This window comes from Dipodomys spectabilis, unplaced genomic scaffold (genome assembly GCF_019054845.1).
Source record: "Dipodomys spectabilis isolate Male_0828 unplaced genomic scaffold, ASM1905484v1 ptg000018l, whole genome shotgun sequence".
NCBI classification, from domain to species: domain Eukaryota; kingdom Metazoa; phylum Chordata; class Mammalia; order Rodentia; family Heteromyidae; genus Dipodomys; species Dipodomys spectabilis.
Window position 1 is genome coordinate 1,375,830 of NW_024870695.1, and position 12,441 is coordinate 1,388,270.

Genomic DNA, 12,441 nt, shown 5'->3' on the forward strand with positions numbered 1-12,441 from the left:
TAAGAAAAACGAGGCTTTGGTCAAGGTTACAGCGGCGTGAGAAGCCGCGCCTCGTGCGCGCGCACTCACGCACGCACGCACGCACGCACGCTCGCGGGCGGGGTCCGCCGTCTACCCACCTCGCTCGCCCCGGCCGCCGGCAGCCAGCCCCGCTAGGCGGAAGGCAGAGCGGCTCCAAGCTGGGCCCGGCCCCCGCGCGTGCGCAGCAGCTCCTCCTCGCCTCCTCTCCCTCTTCCTGGCGGGTCTGGGGCGGCGGCGGCGGCGGCGGCGGCGGCGGCGGCGCGGTGACGTCAGGGCGTTGGGGCAGCTCCTGTGACAGACGGAGCTGGAGCGGCGGGGCGGCGGCGGAGTCCGGCGGCCGAGGATAGCTAGTGAGCGGGCGGAGGAGCAGTGCCCCCGGGGCCTAGGCAGCGAGAAAAGAGCGGCAGGGGAGCGCTCGGGCGCGAGCGAGGACCACCGCGAGCGCCGGGCGACGGCTCGAGCCCCGGAACGGCCGAGGAGCCCGCCCGCAGCCCTCCCCTCCCCCTCCCCGGGCCCGGGCCCAGCGCGCCATCCTCCCCCTCCCTCCTTCCCTCCCTCCCTCCTTCCTCCCTTCCCTCTCCCTCCCCCTCCCCCGCCGGTGGATGGGAGTGAAGGACGGAAGAGGCCCTGCGGAGGCGGCGGTGCAGCGCTCCGGTAAGGCGGCGCGGTCTGCGCCCTTCCTCTCCTCTGTCTCCTTTACCGCGCTCGGGCGGCGGCGGGCTGGGCCCGGCGGCCTGACGATGTGGCCGCGCCGGTCCCCTCCCTCCCATTCTCCCCTCCCCCTGCCGCCGCCGCCTCCTCCTCCTTCTTCTTCTCTCCTCGCTCTCAAAATGGCGGCCGCGACGGCCGTTGAGTGAGTGGCACGGAGGAGGGGGGCCCGGCCGGGGAGGGCGCTGCCCTCGCTCGCGTCCTCCGGCCGGGGATCCGCGGTGCCGGCGCCGCCGCAGCTCCACCCGCACGGCATTCTCCCCCCCCCCCCACGCGGGATCGCCCTCCTCCCGCCGTGACTTAGCAGGAAAAGTATTCTTGGGTGGGAAGGGCGTGGAGATCAGGTCGAGCTGTGATCTTGGGGAAAGGGCTCGACGCTCTCCTCCTGGGCTGCAGAGGCGAGCTCCGCAGTCCCCACCCTTCCGCGGTGTCGGCTCGGGGCCTGGGCTCGAGCACCCACACGGCCTTCCAGGCGTTCCGTCCCCCACCTGTCCTTAGGATGATGAGGTTGACTTGACCAGGGTGGCCCGCCAGCCTCCCCCCTCCAATCCCCCCCCCCCCCCCCCAGTGTAGCATCCTGGAAGGACGGGCGGCCCGACCCCGGGAAAGATCTGCAGCATTCATCCGACAAAATCGAGTAGGGTTTTTCTTTTCTGCTACTGGCTCCTGGGACGGGAGTTGTCTTTTGATGTTGTGCACACAGAGCTTCGAGGTCCCCTGTTCATCTAATCTCATCTCTCCACTCTTTGGAAACGCAGTGCCTGTATTTACCCTCTCTAGCCTCCCAGGTGAGAAATTACCTTTTGCTTCTTCCCGATCTAAGTAAACATCACAGCAGAGAGCCAGAGGAGGTTTTCAGTACGTGAAATAGGAAATAGCAAGGTGCCTAGCTTTATTTGTTATGCTGCCTTTCTTCAGTGACTTAGCAAGAAACTCATTGGGAGGAGGGCAGGAGATTTTTCCTTTGACGTTGAGATTTGGGTCTAATTCATGTCAGTCCTTTTGGTTAAGAAATTGTGCTTTTGAAGAGAAGCACCAGATTTGTGGTCTCTTCTCAATGGGCGATGTCATGCCAAGATTCCCCTCCCCCTTTCCTTAAGGAGTAATCTGGAGAAAATAAAGACATTACTGTAATTCCAACCTCTAAGCTCACAATCCTGAAGAGTCATAACGTTTTAAAGGCAAAACAAAAAATGTAGCCATTTTTAGCAATTCCATTTTTGTTGAGGGTGGGTTGTTTTGTGTGAATTTCTTTTTGAGGCTAGGGCGGAGAGGACTGTGGGCCTTTCATACTAGTAATATTGTCACCCCCTTTACCACAGGAGTGTTTGCTTAAATATCTTCCCCCACCCCCACCTCACGTTGCAGAGCTTGATTACTGCAGGGTTCAATCCCTTAATCAGGAATATTTCCTACTTTGGGAATGCCCATTTTGATACGATGGTGGATGTGTATAAAAAGCTCTTACTTAAAACGTTCTGATTTGGTTTTAAGGCATTAGCTAGCTTTTAATCTCTAATGGGTGTCTGTCCGGACATACTTTTGCAAAATACTTGGCAGTTGCAAATTGGAGTTTTTTTAACATAGAAATGTAATCTGTATTTGGGGGTGTTTTATTTCATGTTCTATTATAAATGATCATTGTTTGGATTGTTCGGAGACTATTCCTAAAAGAAATGTGAAATTAGTATGTATTTTTTTAAAAAAGGAACCTCGTTTTTCATATAACATTTCTGCATATGTTTACTGGACCAATCCCTATTTTGGTACATCCTCCATCTCCTTTTTAAAAAATGGGCTAATATTTGTGGATGCTGTGAACAGCCATTGAGCTGAGAAGACTGGGTGGAGTAAGAGAGCAGAAGCTGTGAAATGCTAGATTGCCCCTTCATAGCATTTTTTTCTCTTCCTTGTATTTTGCAACTAATTTGATACTAATTATAGCCAAAACAAAAACATTTCTCTGTAGTAAATCTTAATGTTTCATGTCTTATAGGATTTTCCACCTTCCCCTTCTTCCACCCTACAGTATAGGCATTGAGTAACTGGAATACAAGCAGTGTCCCTCCTCAAGCAGGCACTTATTGTCTATTTTTGTGTGTTCATATATATGTAAACTACCTAGGCATAAATTTAAGCTCTTATGATTTTTGGTCATTCTGGTCAAATAAGTATAAATTAATAAATGCCAGAAATATTGGGGAAGAAATAGGAGTCGCTATACTATTTAAAAAACCCTTAGAATCCGACAAATGTTTTCTTTTAGTTTAGTTCACACTGAAACAGTAGTCTGTTTTTGATTTTAAGTAATGAGCATCAAAGATGAGAAAATAAAAGGATAAAATAATTTGCATTGAAGGCTACTTGGTATTAAAAATTTCTTTTTTCAGAAACATCATGAAGTAGGGAAGGTCCTTTAATTGGAGTAGTCATTTTTTTAAGAGTATTAAAATTACATAGTAAATGACATTTTGGTCAACATTACAAGTGTATCCCAATTTATAACCTTACATTTTTGTTGTTTTTAATATGATTAGAAAGTAGATGGGTTAAGACAGGAAGGAATGAGTCAGTTGGGAATATTAATTCACCATATGGTATGTTTGACATACCCCATCCTTACTGTTCATAGTTACAAAAGCCGCATACTGAGTGGTGATTTTTCAATGACTATGAGCTTAATGTAATTTGGTCTGAGTAAGAGAGCAACGTGTGTGTGTGTGTATGTGTGTGTGTGTGTGTGTGTATGTGTATGTATGTGTGTGTGTACGTGTTTCTGTGTGTGTGTGTGTGTGTGTGTGTGTGTGTGTGTGTGTGTGTACGTGTTTCTGGTAAATCTGACCCTGAATCTTTTGCCAAATTTTGAGATCAACTACTTTAATTTTTTACAATCTTGTAATTATAAAACTTGCATTGTGATGGGATGAATTTCATTTCTTAATAGTAGTAGCTTTTTGAGTATATTTTAAAATTTTATTGTGTAATTTTCCAGATAAAGTATTTCTGGTGTGGAAGAGATTTGGAGATGCTTTGCAGAAGGAAAAAATTAATATCTCATAGTATTTGCCTTTTTAGCGCATCCATGTTGAATTGTCTATACTAAAGAAAAATAATTTGTTTCCTCTTAGTTATGTTCTAAGTTGGCAGAGATGAGTATCCAGGAAAAAATAAGACCTTTTTGTTTACATGTTGTTCATATTCACAATTTGTCACCTTAATAAGTAAGCTGTAAAAATTAGAAGTTGTCAGTATTAAGATAAAACTGTCTTAATAAACAAGCCCAAGGCAAAATATTACAATATATTTTCCAACTCTTCCCATTAAGTTCTAAAGCAGTGAGTCATGCATGCCTTTTCCAAAGGGACTTAAAGCTCAGTTGGTTTTAAGTGGACCTGGCTTGTGATACTAACTAAAATAAAAGAGATTGTCTTTTTGTAGAAGTACTTGGCTGATGGAACCTAGGAAATTATATCTGTGTTTGTTGATTGTTCCTGGAGCTTGAACTCATGATCTTGACGTGGTCTCTACCACTTGAACCACAGCTCTGCTTCCAGCTTTTGGGTGGCTAATTGGAGATAAGAGTCTCACTTAGTTTTCCTGCTCAGATCTTCTGATCTCAGTCACCTAAGTAGCTAGAATTGGAGGCCTGAGCCATCCATACTGATCCCCAGACAGATTTTTTTTTTTTTTTGGGTCCAGTCGTGGGGCCTGAACTCTGGGACTGGGCACTCAAGGCTAGCGCTCTACCACTTGAGCCACAGCGCCACTTCCGGCTTTTTTTCTTTTTGCTTATGTGGTGCTGGGGAATTGAACCCAGGGCCTCATGCATGCAAGGCAAGCGCTCTACCACTGAGCCACCTTCCCAGCCCAGACAGATTTTTTAATTGAACTTTCTTTGTTATGATAGGTAACCTTTGCCACCAATCTTCTTTTTTTTTTTTTTTTTTTGGTCCTGGGCCTGGGCGCTGTCTCTCAGCTCTTCAGCTCAAGGCTAGTGCTCTACCACTTGAGCCACAGTGCCACTTCCGGCTTTGTTCTTTTTGCTTATGTGGTGCTGAGGAATCGAACCCAGGGCCTCAGGCATGCAAGGCAAGCACTCTACCACTGAGCCACCTTCCCAGCTCCTGCCACCAATCTTCTGTAAAACAACAACAACAAAACCCACACAAATACATCTTACTTGACAGGTTGCTTTAAGATGAAACTAATGGTCTACAGTATGAATACTGAAAAGCAAATCTATTCTGGAGATTTTAGCTGTAGAGTGAATCCTAGTTGTTGATGATCAAACATTTTGGGAAATTTTTTACTTCATGAGGAAAGATGCTGTATTATGGTAAGCCTAATAGTTAATTGCAGTGAAGACTTTTTGTATTCTGGTTTGGTATGACACTTTGCACAGTCATTTAAATGAAAGTTTAACTTGTGCTAGATATATAATTTTTATCCTTGGCACTGCAGTCGACAGGTTTTAATTGGTATTTGTACTTTATAGTCATTGGATACGGGCCTCATAAGTGCTTATTTTTTTTTTTTTTTTGGGTCCGGTCGTGGGGCCTGAACTCTGGGCCTGGGCACTGTCCCTCAGCTTTTCAGCTCAAGGCTAGTGCTCTACCACTTGAACCACAGCGCCACTTCCGGCTTTTTTCTTTTTGATTATGTGGTGCTGAGGAATCGAACCCAGGGCCTTGAGCATGCAAGGCAAGTGCTCTACCACTGAGCCACCTTCCCAGCCCCAAGTGCTTATTATTTTGATTTATTGTTTTCACTTTAAAGGATGGTGATATTTAGTCGAAAACTTGTAGTTAGGACTAATCTGCATTTGTCAAGGATACCTTTGGAATGGTATTCTCTAAAATGTTACCGTTTAACATTGTCATAAACATTCCTGTAAAACCTTGTTGCTGTTGAGCTTGGTATCCATTTTTATTTGTTCTCTGACTACTTTTTGAGGTAGATTAGTATATGTATGGATGATAAAACTAAAACTCTGTAACATTTCTTTTCCTAAGGTCACATGTTACCATAGTGGCCAAAAATGACATACAGTCACTGAACCATTTGGGAATTGGCTTATGTGATAAAATACGCTCTTTTCTCTTTATAATGACTTATTTTGTAGTCCCTTAAATTGACAGTTATTAACCAAGGTTTTGTGTTTTCTGTTTTGCATGCATAAGCCTTAATATGAGTAGAACAAAAGAAAGTACTTTAAAGGTAGCATTGATAGATAAATATTGCATTTGATTAAATACAGAATTACGTGAGAAGAAATGTGCTACAGCTTAATGGTAGAGCAGTTGTCTAGCATGAATTTAGGCCTGGGTTCCATGGGAGTTAGGAATTTATCCATTTGCTATCCTGATACTCTTTGTTGAAGCTGCCATCCATCCACAGTTAAGGTGAAAGGATGTTTTTGATACTTCTTCCAGAAATATTATGTTGTCCTGGGACCAAAAATTAAACTTCCACAAAATTCTCAGCTATGAGAAGTGAATTAATCCAACTGTATACTTCTGTATACTTTTTTTTTTTTTTTTTTGGGTCTGGTCATGGGGCCTAAACTCTGGGCCTGGACGCTGTCCCTCAGCTCTTCAGCTCAAAGCTATTGCTCTACCACTCTTGAGCCACAGCGCCACTTCCGGCTTTTTTCTTTTTTGCTTATGTGGTGTTGAGGAATTGAACCCAGGGCCCTCATGCATGCAAGGCAAGTGCTCTACCACTGAGCCACCTTCCCAGCCCTCTGTATACTTTTTTTTATTTTTTGCTTTTTGGTCGGCCTGGGGCTTGAACTCAGGGCCTGGGCACTGACCCTGAGCTCTTTTGCTCTAGGCATGCGCTCAACCACTTTGAGCCACAGTCTACTTCTAGTTTTCTAGAGAAAAGAGTCTCCAGACTTACCCAGATCCTCAGATCTCGGCCTCCGGAGTAACTAGGATTACAGGCCACTGTCAACAGATCTGTGTACATTTTGATTGTCTGCTTTAGAGGCTTTTTGTTGACTAGAATTGGCAGTTAACTGAGGCTAAGGAATTATCTGAAGTACTTCCCCTACCATCCCTCCCCCCTATCCTGGGTCTTGAATAAACTCAGGACCTGGGTGCTGTACCTGAGCATTTTCACCCAAGACTAGTTAGTACTCTGTGCTCCACTTCCAGCTTTTTGGTGGTTAATTGGAGATAAATGTCTCACAGACTTTCATTCTCTGGCTGGCTTTGAACCTTACAGGCATGAGCCACTGGTGCCCAGCTGCTTGGGTTATTTTTGAACTAGAGACTCAATTTTTGTTTAGGCTACTTTATACCATATAACTGTTTATACTTTCTCTACCATCATCACCTGCTTTTTCCTCTATGTCTTGCAAACATTTTTGCCTAGGCTAGGCTTGAGCCTCAATCCTCTCCATCTTTGCCTTCCAAGTAGATAGCATTACTGATGTGAGCTACTGGCACTCAGCTCTTTTTTTTTTTTTTTCAGTCATGGGGCTTGAAGTCAGGGCCTGGGTGCTGTCCCTCAGCTCTTCAGCTCAAGGCAAGCTCTCTACCACTAGAGCCACAGCACCACTTCCAGTTTTCTGGTGGTTAATTGGAGATGAGTCTCAAGGACTTTCCTGCCCAGGTTGGCTTTTTTTTTTTTTTTCCCCTTGTCTCCCCATTCACAATACAGACTAGGCACAGGCCTGGGCTGAGGTGTATATGGGGTAGGTTTATTCTGCCTCCTCTTTCTATACAGTCAGTGTAAGAACACAGCCTGTGGTAAGCACCTGGAGGACCCAGGTTGGCTTTTAAACATGATCCTCAGATCTCAGCGTGCTGAGCAGCTAGGATTACAGGCATGAGCCACTGGCACCAGCATTCTCAGCTCGTTTTTGAAAGCATTATAGAAAGTTTTGTGTTTTGCACATTGTGGGTTAATCTAGTTTTAACTTAGTTCAAACAAGGATATGTTTATTTTTGTTTTGGTGGGACTGGGGCTTTTAGTCAGTGCCTGGGTGCTTTCCTTTGCTTTTTCACTCAAGGATAGCACTCCATGAGCCACAGCTCCACTTCTAGCTTTTTGATGGTTAATTAGAAATAAGTCTCACAGACTTTCCTGCATAGGATGGCTTTGGACTTCAAACCTTAGACAATAGCCTCTGGAGTATCTAGAATTATAAGCATAAGTAACAGACACCCAGCAATCCTAAATCCTACTTGGCAAACCCACCTTGGGCTTCTTAGGCAGGCACACTTTTTTTCCTCAGTACTGAGCCTTGTGGTCACTCAGCTTGCTTGCTCTGCTGGTGTTCTACCTCTCAAACCATATCTCTAACCCTGCTTTTTGCAGGTTAAAGATAAAGTCTCATTGACTTCTCTGTTCAAGCTGGCTTTGAATTGTGGTCTTCCAGATACCTGCCTCTGTAGTAGCTGGGATTATAGGCAAGAGCCACTGTATCCAGTCTTGGATATATTACATAGTACTAGTGTTTTGTATGCATAATGCTTCTTCTTTGTTTGTACATGTGTGCAGGCATATATGCTTGCCTACCTGTCTCTGTCTCTATCTGTCTCTCTTTGGCTTCAATACTGGGATTATAGGCCTAAGCACCACCATTCCTGGCTTATTTTTTTCCTTCTTCTTTCTTCATTCTTCTTTCTTCTTCGTTGTCATCATCATCATCATTGTTGTCCAGGCAGGCCCTCACGTACACTAGGCAAGTTCTTTGTGTTTGGCTTTTTCCATTCAAGGCTGGCTCTATACTACTTGAGCTATATCCACTTCACTTTTTTTGTTGGTCAATTGGAGATCAGAGTAGACTTTTTTGCTCTGATAGCTTCAAACCTTGATCATATGATCTAGTTTCTGAAGTAGCTAGGATTGCAGACACGAACCTAGCCTAGCTAGGACTCTAACTTAAAAAAATAAACACAGCTATGTGCTAGTGGCTTATACCTAGCTACTCAGGTACCAGCCTGGGCAGGAAAGTTTTTGAGACTCTCACCTCCAGTTAACTACCAAAAAAACGTAAGTGAAGCTGTGGCTCAAATGGTAGAGTACTAGTCTTGAGCAAAGAAGCTCAGGGATGACAGTGCCCAGACCTGAGTTTGGAGTTCAAGCCCCAGGATCAGAACACACAGTCACACATACAAAATACGTTGACTACAAAGAAGGTAGATGAACATAAGACAATTGTATTATTTAGTTTTTCTTGGTTAACTTTTTAGAATTTTATGTAAAATGTCCTTGAGGAGTCTCTTGTCTCTTGTCAGTTGGTTCATGTTTTTTTCCTTTGTTCTGGTCCTACAGCTTGAACTCAGGGCCTGGGCTCTGCCCCTGAGCTTTGTACTCAAGTCTAGTGCTCTACACTTTGAACCGTGGTGCCATTTCTGTGTTTTTGGTGGTTAATTTGAGATAAGAATCTGGAGATAAGAATCTGATACCTAAAGGTTAACTTAATTTTGAAGGATAGGGTAAAGCTATACGTTTAGTATTATCAGAAAAGTAGTATTGAATAAGCGTATATGAATATTTTTATGGTGTTGGAGGTAGGACTCAGGGCCTTGTGTATGCTAGGCAGTTGTTTAACCAGAAATATTTTATGTTCTTATCCTAATTCCACAATTTACCAAGCTAGCTATGTGTCGAGCAAGAATCTCAGTTTCTTACCTATGATGTTGACAGTAGCTAACTTAGAAAATTACAAATGAGTATTAGGTAATAAAGACTTCTGTATAAATTTCAAGTAAACTTATTACTTAGGGACTCTTTGCTGTTAGTTTTTGAGACATAAATTTTCAATATGTAGCTAAGGCTAGATTAACCCTCCTGGATATTTCTGGGAAATGTTTATTGATTTTTTTTGGGCTTTGGGTTTTTTGTTTTTGGGGGGCTTATTTTTTTTAGACTGGATTTTGCTATATAGCCCAGGCTGACCTCAGACTACTTCTACTTCCTTTTTTTTTTTTTTCCGGTCGTGAGGCCTGAACTCTGGGCCTGGGCGCTGTCCATCAGCTCTTCAGCTCAAGGCTAGCGCTCTACCACTTGAGCCTCAGCCCCACTTCCGGCTTTTTCTGCTTATGTGGTGCTGTGGAATCGAACCCAGGGCCTCATGCATGCAAGGCAAGCACTCTACTACTAAGCCACCTTCCCAGCCCTACTTCTACTTCCTGAATGGTGGGATTACAAGTGTGTGCCACAATGCCCAGACTAGAATTTTTTTTTTTTTTTTTGGGTCTGGTCGTGGGGCCTGAACTCTGGGCCTGGGCACTGTCCCTCAGCTCTTCAGCTCAAGGCTAGCGCTCTACCACTTGAGCCATGGCACTACTTCCAGCTTTTTTCTTTTTGCTTATGTGGTGCTGAGGAATTGAACCAGGGCCTCAGGCCTGCAAGGCAAGCACTCTACCACTGAGTCACCTTCTCACCCCATATAGAAAGTTCTTGAGTGTGCCATATACCCAGTTTTCCTTATTATTAAGATCTTAAATTTCTTTGGTATATTTGTTTTTTTTTTTGTCAGCCGTGGGGCTTGAACTCTGGGCCTGGGCGCTGCCCCTCAGCTCTTCAGCTCAAGGCGAGCGCTCTACCACTTGAGCTACAGTGCCACTTCCTGGTATATTTGTTGAAATTAAGAAACTTACTGATGGGTAGGGATGGAAGGGAAAAACTGGGAGAGAACAAGGGAAGGGGTGATATTGTCTAAAAAGAAATATACTCTAGGGGCTGGGAAGGTGGTTCAGTGGTAGAGTGCTTGCCTTGCATGCATGTGGCCCTGGGTTCGACTCCTCAGCACCATATAAGCAGAAAAAGCTGGAAGTGGCGCTGTGGCTCAAGTGGTAGAGTGCTAGCCTTGAGCTGAAGAGCTGAGGGACAGCGCCCAGGCCCAGAGTTCAGGCACATGACGGACCAAAAAAAAAAGAAAGAAACAGAAATATACTCTATTTGACTTACATAACTGTAATCCCTCTGTATATCACCTTTATAATTACAAGAAAAAAAAACTAACCTTGGTATGCTGCTATAAGCTATAAACTTCAGACTTAATTTTTTTTTTTCATTCTAGATCTAGACTAAGATACCATCTTGTATTGAGTTGTTATGTATTTTAAGTCTCTTGGTCTGTGACAGTGGTTAATAGTCTTGTGGTTTTGTTGTTGTTGTTTTGTCAGTCGTGGGGATTGAACTCTGGGCCTGGGCGCTTCCCTGAACTCTTCAGCTCAAGGTGAGTGCCCCACCACTTGAGCCACAGAACCACTTCTGGTTCTCTAGTGGTTAATTGGAGATAAGAGTCTCATGGATTTTTCTGCCAAGGTTGACTTTGAATTGAGATCCTCAGATCTCAGTCTCCTGAGGCATAAGCCACTGGCACCCTGCAACCAAGACATTCTTGATCAGTAGCAGTGAGGTCCCTGGTTGAATGTACTCCTGTTGTTGTTTTTTGTTGTTGTTGTTGTTGTTGGTCGTGGGGCCTGAACTCTGGGCCTGGGCACTGTCCCTCAGCTCTTCATCTCAAGGCTAGCGCTCTACCACTTGAGCCACAGTGCCGCTTCCGGCTTTTGCTGCTTATGTGGTGCTGAGGAATTGAACCCAGGGCCTCTCGCATGTGAGGCAAGCACTCTACCACTGAGCCACCTTCCTAGCCCTGTTGTTTTTTCTGATGTATTTTATGATGGAGTCTGGGCCTGAGAATTGGCTGGGGGGAGGAATGCCACAATTGTGAAGTATACTTATATTCTTACCTACAAACATTATTTACTGGTGACTTGAACCTTCGTCCCTTGGTTTAATGTAGTTATTTATCAGGTTTTTTATTTTATTTTTTTAATACAAAGTTGCTACTTTTCCTTTTCGTACTTTAGAAAGTAATCCATGTTTTACCTCCTGAACAGGAAAAGTATTTACGTACATCATTCAGGATTTTTTCTCTCAGGCAGATTAGTCTCTTTCCACTTATTAAAACAATTTTTATCTTCAATATTATTATTTTTTGTGCCAGTTTTGGGACTTGAACTCAGGGCCTGGGCACTGTCTCTGAGCTTTTTTGCTCAAAGCTACTCCTTGAACCACAAAAATCAGACATAAATGTCTCAAAGACTTTCCTGCTCCAGCTGGCTTCAAACTGTAATCCCCAGTTCTCAGCCTCCTGAGTAGCTAAGATTACAGTCATGAGCCACCAGTGCCTGTCTGTAGCTTCACTTTAGCTGTCAGGAGTTATATTGTCAACAATTTAAAATATTGTTATTTTGAATAACAGCCCGAATTGCCTAGGTTTTTTTTTTTTTAATGCAAATACTGGGGCTTAAATTCAGGGCTCCATCCCTAAGCTCTTTTGCTCAAGGCTAGTGCTCTACCACTTTGAGCCACAGCTCCACTTCTGGTTTTTCTGATGGTCAATTGGAGAGAAGAGTATCATGGACTTCCTTGGCCAGGCTGGCTTTGAAGCGCAATCCTCATATCTCAGCCTCCAGTACAGCTAAAATTTCAGGTGTAAGCCACCAGTGCTTGGCTTCACTTGGCTTTATTTTTAGTCATTTATTATTGTTTTATTTGGCTTTAGTAGATTTAAAAAAACATTATAGAGGTGATATATAGAAGGATTACAGTTACATAAGTCTGGTAAAGTACCTTTCTTTTTTCTTTTCTCCCAGGGCTGAGGACTGAACCAGGGCCTTGTGCGTGCCGGGCGGGCGCCCTTCCGCTGGGCTAAACCCCCAACCCCTTTTTTCTTTTTTCTTT

At 44.3% G+C, this 12,441-nt stretch overlaps 1 protein-coding gene and 1 non-coding gene across 2 annotated transcripts in view; one reads left to right on the top strand and one right to left on the bottom strand.

Moving 5' to 3' along the window:
- The first annotated feature begins 289 nt into the window (after positions 1–289).
- The window catches only part of Pafah1b1 (platelet activating factor acetylhydrolase 1b regulatory subunit 1), a 74,272-nt gene continuing 62,120 nt past the window's right edge, over positions 290–12,441 (top strand). The window contains exon 1 of the mRNA XM_042674160.1: positions 290–675. The gene's annotated coding sequence lies outside the window, so the exon portion shown is untranslated. The remainder of the gene's footprint in view (positions 676–12,441) is intronic.
- LOC122103637 lies at positions 7,371–7,501 on the bottom strand. The gene has a single exon (XR_006146810.1). It is a non-coding gene; the product is annotated as a small nucleolar RNA SNORA51 (small nucleolar RNA).